Raw genomic sequence first — 12,772 nt, forward strand, 5'->3', positions numbered from 1 at the left:
GAAACTGATATTTTAACATCAAGTTTTCTGGTCCATGAACAACAGGTATTTCTTGATTTATTTAGTAAATATTTTCTTTTGTTTTCTCTTAGTAATATTTTATAGTTTGTGTTTAGGTCGTTAATGTATTTTGCTAGATTTCTTTCATTTTTTTGATACTGTGGTAAATAGCAGTATTTTTAAATTTCAATTTTCCTATGGTTTATTGCTAACATTGATTTTTGTATATTGAGCGTGTATTCTGCAGCTTTGCTAAACTCATTTATTTTAGTATCATTTTTCTTTTTTTGGAGGTAGAGTCCATAGATAATCACGTTGTTTGCGAATAAAGCTAGTTTTACTTCTTCCTTTCTAACGTGGGTGTCTTTATTATTATTTTCTCGCCTTACTGCATGGCTATTAAGTTTAGTACAATGTTGAATAGAAGTGGTGAAGCAGGCATTCACATCTTGTTCCTCATCTTAGGAGGAAAGCATTCAATCTTTCACTATTAAGTATGATATTAGCTGTGGGTTTTTTTTGTTTTTGATACTGTTTATAGTTTAAGAGAATTTCTGAGAATTTTCATAAGGAAGGGATTTTATATTTTGTCAGCTTTTTCTCTGCATCTATTGAAATGATTGTATGGGTTTGTTTTTTGTTTTTTTTAGTCCCTTAATAAGTTTTTTAGCTGCACTGGGTCTTCGTTGCTGTGCACAGGCTTTCTCTGGTTACGGTGAGTGGGGGCTACTCTTGTTGCAGTATGCAGGCTTCTCATCGTGGTGGCTTCTCTTGTAGAGCATGGGGTCTAGGCTTGCAGGCTTTAGTAGCTGTGGCACTCAGACTCTGCAACATGGGCTCAGGAGTTGTGGTGCACTGGCTTAGTTGCCCTTTGGCATGTGGGATCTCCCCAGACCAGAGATGGAACTTGTGTGCCCTGCACTAGCAGGCAGATTCTCAATCACTGGACCACTAGGGAAGTCCTAGTTCCTTAATATGGTGAGTTACACTAATTGATTTCAAGTGTGAAACTGACTGCATTCCTAGAATAAACCCCATTTGACCATGGCATCAGAGAAGGCAATGGCACTCCACTCCAGTACTCTTGCCTGGAAAATCCATGGATGGAGGAGCCTGGTGGGCTGCAGTCCATGGGGTCACGAAGAGTCGGACACGACTGAGCAACTTCCCTTTCACTTTTCACTTTCCTGCACTGGAGAAGGAAATGGCAACCCACTCCAGTGTTCTTGCCTGGAGAATCTCAGGGACAGGGAAGCCTGGTGGGCTGCAGTCTATGGGGTCGCACAGAGTCGGACACGACTGAAGCGACTTAGCAGTAGCAGCAGCAGACCATGGTATGTCACTTTTAAAATATATTGTTGAATTTGATTTGCTGAAATTCTGTTTAGAAAATTTGAATCTATGACCATCAGAGATACTGATCTATAGTTTCCATTTTTCTTTGTCAGACCAAGGTAATGCTGGCCTCATACACTGAGTGGCTTTTTGCTTAAATTTTCTGGAAGAGTTTTTGTAGAATTGCTATTATTTCTTCCCTGGCTTCTCTGTTAGCTCAGTTGGTAAGGAATCTGCCTGCAATGCAGGAGACCCTGGTTCAATTCCCAGTTGGAAAGATCCACTGGAGAAAGAATAGGCTACCCATTCCAGAATTCTTGGCTTCCCTTGTGGCTCAGCTGGTAAAGGATCTGCCTGCAATCCAGGAGGACCTGGGTTCGACCCCTGGGTTGGGAAGATCCCTGGAGAAGGGAAAGGCTACCTACTCCAGTATTCTGGACTGGAGAGTTCCATGGACTATATAGTCCATGGGGTCACAAAGAGTAGGGCATGATGGAACGAATTTTACTTCCTTAAATACTTGGTAGAATTTGCCAGTTAAGTCACTGAGGCCTGAAGCCATCTTTCTACGTGGAAAGGTTTTGACTACAATTTCAATTTCTTTACTAGACACAGGCCTATTCAGGTTATATATCTGTTCTCGAGTGAGTGGGATAGTTTGTGTCTTTCAAAGAATCTGTCCATTTGAACTAAATTTTTAATTTTACTGATGCAAAATTGTTCACAATATTCCCTTATGCTGCCTTTACTATCTATAGAATCTGTAGGGATGTCATCTTCTTCATTGCTAATACTGGTAATTTGTGTTTTTTTTTCCTTTCAGTCTGGCTAGAGGTTTATTAATTTTACTGATCTTTTCAAAGAAAAGCTTTTGGTTTCATTAGTTTTCTTTATTGTTGGCTATGACTTGCCTAAAGGCAAGTCTGCTTCAAATAAATTTAGCTGTACTGTATTATGCAGAACTGGGAATGATAGGCATCTCAGGCTATAAATTAATTCTATGTGAGCATTTCCCCAAATATGCTGATGAATAGAGTTTTAGGCCTCTTTCAATCATCATCTGGATTCTGTTGTTCAAAACAATTTTGTATTTATCTTGATAAAGAGAAAAAATATATACAGATTTAAAATATTAGGACTAAGCTGTTTGAGGTATTTTTGGTTTTATTTTTCATTAAGTACTAAAACCTGCCAATTTCACTTATTTATAAGAAGAGAATATGAAATGGAATCTGGAGAAATATGAATTTATAGGGTTTTACTTTTTGCCCATATGCCATTAAGTACTTTGTAAAATTTAAAGACTCATAAAAATAAGCTATGACTCAAATCCCAGGAAAAATCAACATTTTGGGAATAAAATATAATACGTTAAAATTGGATTTTATTTCAGGAATTACAAATATTAAGCTACAAGAGAACCTGTATTTAATGGTATCAACATTTTAAAAATTATGAGTATACTAGACACACCCTAGAAAAAACAGGTAGCTAATACTAGTTTTTGTTATTTCACAGATTAAGATTTAACAAACATTAACTGTATACCTTCTGTACCAATCATTTCACATAAGATTTTTAATCCTTCTGAGATATATATATATATAAACATATATAAAGAAACTGAAGTACAAAGAGGTTAAATAATTTGTTAAAGATCAAAAATTAGTAAATGAGACTAATATGCAAACTCAAACGTACTTTATGGGCTCAAACATTAAAAGCTTTTAACGTGCAATTGCTTTGTGATAAAACAGCTTAGAGTATGCCAGTTTTGAGTTGACTGGGAAGCAGGCAGACACTAGAAACTCTTGAATATACCATGAATCCATTAAATGCAGTTATTTTGCCAATACTCATGGATACATTTTAGAGTAACTGACCTATGTGAGGGGGCAGCTTAGCTGCTCAAATATGTACTCAAGGGAAAGCTCACATCTCTGAAAGGCAAATAGCTTTTCTCTTTGGAATAGGACCTAGCATAGTGCTGGCATGTGATAACTGTGAGGAGAATCCTATCATAAAGTCAGACAGAGTGAGTCAATTTACAAACAATAAACTTCAAAGGCAAAGTTATAACTGTTACTTGTTTTTCTCCAAGTAGGAAATAATGAGAAAGTCCTAAGATGCACTCAAAGATTTAATCTAATGCTGGAATAAAGGAGATGCTTTCCGACATGCCATGTTTTCAAATTCATACTTTACGTATTTTTCCCCCTTACTTTTAGAAAGAAATTTTAGGTAATTAAAACAAATTTTTTGGATGTGTTTTCCTTCTAAGTTTGGTTCAACTATTTTAAGAAAAGGAAGCATCCTGTAATGATATCATCAGAGCTAAGCCAATTTCTTTTAGAAGCAACAAAAAAATCTGCCAGATGTTGCTATTATGAAACAGTGATCCAGCATTTATAATTCATCTGACACCTGGATATACTGGCGTAAACAATGGCTTTTTATATGATGAGGCAGTTCTAATTTAAGACCAGTGCTTCATCTGTTTTCTTTGTAACTCTATTAGCACTAATGGGCAAGTCTAAGCATACGGCCTTTTGGCATCCAGTGTGTTACAAACGGTTAATAAGCAGTGGACACATTCCACCTGGGAAAGTTTCGCTTGCTGCTGCATAATTTTGCACTTATTTTTTAAAATGTTCTTGGGCCTGGCTCTGTTTTGTGCTCCTGAGAGACTGAGGATAGCACTAATTCGAACTGTCTGGCAAAGGAGAGTCATGTAGAGCGTTAGTGTTCACTTGAAAGGTATTCCAAGAAGGCATTTTCTAATGCCTAAAACCAGTATGTAAGAGATGAGGAAACACTACCATATAATTAAGTCAGCAAGAATCAAAAGCACTATCTGTTAACTACAGTCCCCTGTTTTTGAATGAATATATAATCCCTTTCAGCACAAAATAATCTACTTCACCAAAACTATCACAGCCAAACATTCTTTAAATACTGCAATTAATGTCATATACTCACTTTGCCATGACTTGCCTGCACTCAGGTAATTATGTTAGGGTACTAAGTTGAGGGTTCAGACAAATTTTTAAAAATTTATATTTTAATTGTTTTTTTTTTTTAAAACATGGTACAACCAGATTTGAAATCATGCTAAAGGGTCTTTGGATCCTGTGAAGCACTCACCTGCAAGTAATTGAGCTTTCATTAAGTCAACTTTTGTTTTCAATTTCAGAACTGACTGGTTTATACAGAATATTTGCATTTTAACTCTTGTGTAAAATAAGAAAGTTCCAAAAATTAAACATATGCCCCATGTTACTTTATCTAACTTAACAATACACAGTTTGAGCATCTGCTGTAATGAATTCTAAAGGTAACAGATGTAACTCATACTTCATTTTCGTTTATGTTGAGTTGGTTTGGTTACCCCACGAAAGAGGTACTTGCAGAACACAGGTTACTTTCCACCATGCTTCCGTTCAACTCATCCCACCCCAACAATAAAATACAAGCATTACATTTCAAGTAATTATTATTATACTTGGGACACAATGATATTCCCATCTGTGAGGACAGTGTGTCTTATATGAGAATACTCCATGACTCTGCTTGTGAGTGGATTCTTTTGCTGACGCGAATATTTAGGTATGCAGAGCTCTGCAAGGTGAATGTGGGTGTTTAACACCTTTAATAGTGTGTTTAACTGAAGCCAAGTTCAGCCACACAGACACATCCCCTAGCAACTCTCCCTCAAGTAAAGAAAAGGGATTTTTAAAAGGTACAAAGTCGAAAAGGAGGTGGGGAGAAAGGGAGCAGGAGATAGGAGAAGATCAAGAAAATTCTGAAAGATGGAAAATTTAAGAATAGCAGAAAATGACAGAAGATAAGAAGCTATATTAGAATGCCTGTAGGATGAAAATGATTTGAAAAGTAAGAGTTTGCTCTGTAAACCCAAAAAGTCTCAGAAGCCCAAGTGCTATAAAGGGGTAAGTGTTACCCCCTTTATAGGGTTGCTCAGTCGTGTTGGACTCTTTGCTACCCCATGGATTGTAGCTCACGAGGCTCCTTTTTCCACGGAATTCTCCAGGCAAGAATACTGGAGAGGGTTGTCATTCCCTTCTCCAGGAGATCTTCCTGATCCAGGGATTGAACCCGGGTCTCCTGCATTGCAGGCAGATTCTTACTGTCTGAGCCACCAGGAAAGTCCATAAAGGGGTGAAATCGGGGCTAAAAATAAGAACAGTTGTAAGTCTAGAGAGGCAGTGCCAAGACTTCCAGGGTCCTTTCCTACCCCATGAAGTCATGTGACTACCTTCTTGCAGGCAAGAGACTAGAGGTTTGTTGTCTTGAAAAACCAAACTTGGTAAGTTCTGGACTTGGGGACACCTGTGCACAAGTATATTAATGATGAGACTGACAATGTATGGAAAAAGTAAAAACCTGCATACTTCACTGGGATTTCCCTGGGCCTATTTCCTGCCGAACTTCCAGAAAGCAGGCAGCCAGGTTTATAAGATTGCTCTGGGTATCCCACTGGCCAAGTTTTTCTTTAGAGAAACTAGAGAGCAGTTGTTGTCTTTTTTTAGAACTCCAGTTTACTGACAGGTTGGAGTTACTATTTAAAATATTTTTTTTTCAGGTTCATTGAAGTACACTTTAAATATAGTAAAATTTTCCTATTTTAAGCATACAGGTTGACTCGTTTTGGTCACACGTTTGTGTAATTGTGGTGGTGTAACCGCCACCACGATGAGGATGCAGAATAGTTCCCTCACCCTCTGAAGCTTGCTCATGCCCTTTGGGAGCTGACTCCCTGCCCTGACCGCCGGTTCCAGGCGACCACCGATCTATTTTTCAACCACTATTTTGCCTTTTGTAGGATATCCTCTAAGAATAAGAGTGTGTAGTCCGTAGTCTTTTTAACCTATTTTTCTCCCTGGTTTTAATGAGAAATAGTTGGTACACATCACTGTAAAGGTTTAAGGCACAGAGCGTGGTTGTTTGACTTAGATACATCATGAAATGATCACCACAATGTATTTAGCTCACATCTACCATCTCATACAGAGAAAATAAGAAGAAAACCAAATTCTCCTTGTGATGAGATTTCTCTTTTTTCATGGACCATGCTTTTGACACGTCCATGTTGTATTATTTCATTCCCTTTGCTTGCTGATTAATATTCCACTGTGAGCATATACCAGACTCAGTTCATCTGTTCACCAGCTGATGGATAATGGTTTTTCATGATACCCTTTTATAGTCATACCTATTCTCTTCTCCCCACTATCTCCACACCCTCACAATCAATAATTAATCTCTATAATTTTGTCATTTTTGAAAATGTTATGCTAACGGAATCATAGTGTGTGACCATTTGAGACTGCTTACTCAACATCATGCTCTTGAGATCCATTCATATTGTTGCCTGTTATCAGCAGCTCACCCCTTTTTATTGCTGAGCAGTATTCTGTGGTGTGGATGTACCACAGTCTGTTTAGCCATTTACCTATTTTAAGACATTTCGTCCCCTCTCCCCTGCAATTTCTGGCTATTATAAATAAAACTTCTATAATGATACTTTCATATTTGAGCTGAGTTTCCTATAAAAAGCATGTGTTAGGTCATGTTATGTTTAGACTGTCTCCATTTAATGCAATTATTGATGTGTTAAGGCTGAAGTCTGTCACTTTACGTTTTGTCTTCAGTTCTATATTTTTTTTCCCTTTGTTTATTTTCCTGCCTTATATGGATTACTTGAACATTTTTTAGAATTCCATTTTGACTTTTCTATAGTGTTTTTGAGAGTATATCCTTATATAGCTTTTGTAGTGGTTGTTCTAGATATTACACTACATATATTGTTATGGTCAACCGGTGTTGGTATTTTACCAGCTTCAGTGAAGTGTAGAAACCTTACTTGCCTTCACATCCCTTTGTGCTCCTCCATTTCCAGTTGCCTTAACTATTTCCTCTACCTATATTGGGAACATCAAATAGTGTTATAATTTTTGCTTCAAGAATAACTTAGGGAACTCAAGAGAAAAGTATATTGTGTTTCAGTTCAGTTCAGTCACTCAGTCGTGTCCGACTCTTTGCGACCCCATGAATTGCAGCACGCCAGGCCTCCCTGTCCATCACCAACCCCCAGAGTTCACTCAGACTCACATCCATTGAGTCAGTGATGCCATCCAGCCATCTCATCCTCTGTCGTCCCCTTCTCCTCCTGCCCCCAATCCCTCCCAGCATCAGAGTCTTTTCCAGTGAGTCAACTCTTCGCATGAGGTGGCCAAAGCACTGGAGTTTCAGCTTCAGCATCATCCCCTCCAAAGAAATCCCAGGGCTGATCTTCAAAATGGACTGGTTGGATCTCCTTGAAGTCCAAGGGACTCTCAAGAGTCTTCTCCAACACCACAGTTCAAAAGCATCAATTCTTTACCCACATTTTACTTTGTTGTTCTTTTTTTCCTTCCTGATATCCCAAGATTCCTTCTTTTATCATTTATTTTCTACTTGAAAAATTTCCTTTAGCAATTTAGGTCAATGATCCATTTCAGGCAAATTTCTGTGAATGATGTAAGAATTCGGGGTTCATAGTTTTCTATACAGATATCCAGTTATTCCATTACCATTTGTTGAAATGTTTCCTTTCCCCATGTCTAAGTTTACAATTATGCTTTGGTGGTGGGGGCGGGGGAGAGCTGTCTTTAGAGTCTTAATCCCTTATTGTGGAAGCAGAAGTTAAATTTACTTATTTTATTTTTAAATATTTATTTGGCTGCATTGGGTCTTAGTTGTGGCATGTGGGATCTAGTTCCCCAACCAGGGATAGAACCCAGGCCCCCTGCATTGTGAATGCAGAGTTTTAGCCACTGGGCCACCAGGCAAGTCCCTAAACTTACTTATTTTAAACTTTATTTCATGCTGTGAAATCTGAGGATGTCACTTCAACATGTTGCAAAAAAGGAACCATTACAAACTTTCATTTTAGCTGAAAAAAATTAATTTTAGGATAAAAATGTGAAAACAAAAATATGGATATTTTCAAATGCCTATGGATAATATCTTAAAGAAGCTTATAAACAAACGGCCTATTCTCAGTGTAATTCTTATGTAAGAAAAGCTTGATGGGGGAATGCCCTGGTGGCTCAGTGGTTAGGACTCTGCACTGTCAGTGCTGAGGGCCTGGGTTCACCCCTGGTCAGGGGACTAAGATTCCTGCAAGCTGTGTAGTGTGGCCAAAAAAAAAAACAAACAAAACAACCCCCCAAAACTTGACATGGGTTCACTTTAATTCTTATTTTAAAAAGTCTGCATGAGTGACTTTACCTGCCACTCCTCTCATTGAAGTATATTTTTAAAAAATATCCTTTTCCATTACGTTTTATCCTGGGAGACTGAATATAGTTTCCTGTGCTATATACGATAGGACTTTGCCATTTATTCATTCTAAATGTAATAGTTTGCACTGACCAATTCCAAACTCTCAATCTACCCTTCTTCCTCCCCACACCTTCCTTGCAACCGCAAGTTTTATTTCTATGACTGAGTCTATTTCTGTCTTGTAGATAAGCTCATTTGTGCCGTATTTCAGATTTCACACATAAGTGACACCACATGGTACCTGTCTTTCTCTTGCTGACATGCTTAGTATAATCTCTAGTTGCATCCATGTTGCTGTAAATGGCATTATTTCATTCTTTTTTATGGCTAAGTAGTATTTCATTGTATGTATGAACCACATCTTTCAGATCAGATCAGTCGCTCAGTCGTGTCCGACTCTTTGCGACCCCATGAATCGCAGCACGCCAGGCCTCCCTGTCCATCACCAACTCCTATCCATTCACATTTAGGTTGTTTCCATGTCCTGGCTATTGTGGATTGTGCTGCTATGAATTTAGGGGTGCATGTATCTTCTTGAATTATAGTTTTGCCCAGGTATATGCCCAGAAGTGGGATTACTGATCATATGCTAATTCTGGTTTTAGGTTTCTGATGAACTTCTACATTGTTTCCACAGTGGCTGCACCAACTTGCACTTCCACCAACAGTGCAGGAAAGTCCCCTTTTCTCCACACCCTCGCCACCATTTGTCATTTGGGGACTTTAATGGTGGCTGGTGTGATGGGTGAAGGTGGTTATCTCATTTCAGTTTTGATTTGCATTTCTCTAATGATTAGCAATGTTGAGCATCTTTTCATGTGCCTACTGGCCATCTGTATATCTTCTTTGAAGAAATATGTCTATTAAAGTCTTCTGCCCATTTTTCCATTGGGCTGTTTATTTTTGTTGTTGAGTCATATGAGCTGTTTGTATATTGTGGAGATTAAACCCTGTTGTTCACATCATTTGCAAATATTTTCTCCCATTCAGTAGGTTGCCCTCCCCCCTGCCTTTTTTTTTTTTTTTATGGTTTCCTTTGCTGTGCAAAAGCTTGTAAGTTTGATTAGGTCGCATTTGTTTATTTTTATTTCTATTGACTTGAGAGACTGACCTAAGAAAACAACAGTACAGTTTATGTCAGAGAATGTTTTGTCAATGCTCTCTTCTAGGATTTTTATGGTGTTATGGTTAAATCTTTAAGCCATTTTGAGTTTATTTTTGTGTATGGTATAAGGGTGTGTTCTAACTCCACTGATTTACATGCAGCGTGCTTCCTTTGTCAAAGATTAACTGACGGTAGGTAGGTGTGTGGATTTATTCCTGGGCTCTCTATTCTATTCCATTGATCTATATGTCTGTTTTTGTACCAATATCACAATTTTTATTAATGTAGCTTTGTAGTATTATCTGAAATCTGAGACAGTTAGGCTTCCTACTTTGTCTTTTTCCCCTCAGAATTACTTTGGCAATTCTAGATCTTTTATGATTCCACACAAATTTTAGGATTACTTATTCTAGTTCTGTGAAAAATGTCATGGGTAATTTGATAGGGATTGTATTACTTTTGTAGATTGCTTTGAGTAGTACTGCCATTTAAACAATATTAATTCTTCCAATTCAAGAGCACAGGATATCTTTCTATTTCTGTGAAGCCTCTTTAAATTTCCTTTATTAATATTTTACAGTTCTCAGTGTATAAGTCTTTCATCTCCTTTGGTTAATTCCTAGTATTTTTTTTTTTTTTTGAGGGGGTGCAGTTTAAAAAATTATTTTTTACACTACCTTTCTGATATTTATTGTTAGTGTAAAGAAATACAACCAATTTCTGAATGTTAGTCTTGTATCCTGCTACTTTGCTGAATTTATTAGATCTAGTAGTTTTTGTATGGTGTCTGTAGTGTTTTCTATACATAGTACCACATCATCTGCATATAGTGACAATTTTACCTCTTCCTTTCAATTTGGATACCTTTTATTTTTCTTGTATGATTGCTGTGGCTAGGACTTCCAATACTATGTTGAATAAGAGTGTGAGTGGGCATCCTTGTTCCAGATTTTAGCTTTTCACTGTTGAGTATTATATTGGCTATGGGTTTGTCATAAATAGCTTTTATTATGTTGCGATATGTCCACTGTAACTCACTTCAGTAAAAGTTTTTATCATGAATGGATGTTGAATTTTGCCAAATGGTTTCTCTGCATCTACTGAGATGATCATGTGGTTTTTGATTGTCTTTGTAATGTGATGCGTCACACTGATTTGCATATGTTGAACCATTTTTGTAAGCTTGGGATGAATCTCAAATGAAGAAGGTGTATCATCTTTTTTTCTCTGTGTTGTTGGATCCAGTTTGCTAACATTTGTTGAGAATTTCTACATCTATATTCACCAAAGATATTGACCTGTAATTTTCTTTTTTAGTGGTATCAGGGTAACTAATGGTGGCTTCACATAATGTCTTTGGGACTGTTCCCTCCTCTTCAAACTTTTGTAAGAGTTTCAGAAGAAATCAGTATAAGTTTTTTGTATATTTGGTAGAATTCACCTGTGAAGCCATCTTGTCCTAGACTTTTGTATGTAGGGAGTTTTTTTTTTTTTTTAATTACAGGTTCTTTCACTTCTAGTGACCATTCTGTTCAAATTATCTATTTCTTCTTGATTCAATTTTGGTGAGTTTTATGCTTCTAGAGGGCTTCCCTGGTGGGTCTATGGTAAAGAATACAGGAGACACAGGTTTGATCCCTAGGTCAAAAAGATCTCCTGGAGAAGGAAGTGGCAACCCACTTCAGTATTCTTGCCTGGGAAACCCCATGGACAGGGGAGCCTGGTGGGCTACAGTCCATGGGGTTGCAAAATGAGTCAGACAAGACTTAGTGACTAAAAACAACAACAATGTTTCTAGAAGTTGTTCATTTTTTTCTTAGCTTGTCAAATTTGTTGGCATATAATTGTTCATAGTATTCGCTTATGGTCTTTGTATTTCTGTGGTATCAGCTGAGATTTCTCCTTTTTCATTTCTTATTTTGTTTTTTTTGAGGGGTTTTCTCTCTTTTTGGTGAGCCAGGCCAGAAGTTTGTCGATTTTGTTTACCCTTTCAAAGAACCAGCACTTGGTTTTATTGATTTTTTTTCTATTGTGCTTTTTTAATCCCTACATGTTCTTTAAGTGTGAACACCACATTATGAAGACTGTGACTTTAATTGTTAAAGATACACATTTTTATATGCCAAAGACATTAAAAGACAGTTGCTTCATCTAGTATTCAAGTGAATAAACAGTGATATTATTTCAATGCAGGGGTAAAACTGGTTGAGAGTACTTACTGAGACAACACAGACATCCAGTAAGGAGCCTTAAAAACCTTTCAAGTGATTTTTGACAGTATTATATTCAAGTTGGTTGTGAGTAATTCTTTATGACACAGAGCCACTGAAAGTTTCTGTCTGCTTTAAAGATTTTTGTAAAAGAGGATAACAGTATCATATCTGAGCATTCAGAAGATTTTACTAGCAATTGTACTTAGGATATCTGAGATGGTCCTGATGAAGGGTAACGAGGGCCTGAATAAGGCTGAACCAGGTGGTCATTCCAATTTTCATGTATTCATTCGTTGTACTTATGTACTGAGGGTGTACTACACTCCAGAGACTGAAATTATAATTAGATATTAGGGATATGAAGACTAATATGATACAGACCCTGCTCCCAAGAATTCTCAGTAGAAGGCAATATGCATTTATTAATAGATGGATGCTAGTGTATAGATGCTATCAAGGAAGTCTGTAGATGGTTTGTTAGAACACAAAAGCAGAGGCCTCGAAAAGGTTCAAGGATTACCTAGAAAGAATCATGAAATGTAGTGCTGAGAACAGTGCCTGGCATAATAGTAAGTGGTCAAGAAGTATTAGCAATGACTGCAAGGGGGTGGGAGGCAGGAAACAGCCTGGTGCACTCGGTTAGCATAGTAAGTGTGAGTTAAGTGTTTCATGAAGAACGTGTATGCCTTCACCTGTCCAGAAGTGAGAAGAGATGCCTGCACATCTCGTGGTCTCAGTTAAGTTTTCTGTTTCACAGACAATGGGCTTCACACTT

At 37.5% G+C, this 12,772-nt stretch overlaps 1 protein-coding gene and 1 long non-coding RNA gene across 2 annotated transcripts in view; one reads left to right on the forward strand and one right to left on the reverse strand.

Moving 5' to 3' along the window:
- Positions 1-12,772, forward strand: part of LOC138991003 (uncharacterized) — a 50,070-nt gene that overhangs the window by 35,486 nt on the left and 1,812 nt on the right. The window lies entirely within an intron of this gene.
- The window catches only part of SBF2 (SET binding factor 2), a 498,680-nt gene that overhangs the window by 19,124 nt on the left and 466,784 nt on the right, over positions 1-12,772 (reverse strand). The gene's annotated exons all lie outside the window — the stretch shown is intronic.

The sequence above is a fragment of the Bos mutus genome, chromosome 15, assembly GCF_027580195.1.
Source record: "Bos mutus isolate GX-2022 chromosome 15, NWIPB_WYAK_1.1, whole genome shotgun sequence".
Lineage (NCBI taxonomy): Eukaryota > Metazoa > Chordata > Mammalia > Artiodactyla > Bovidae > Bos > Bos mutus.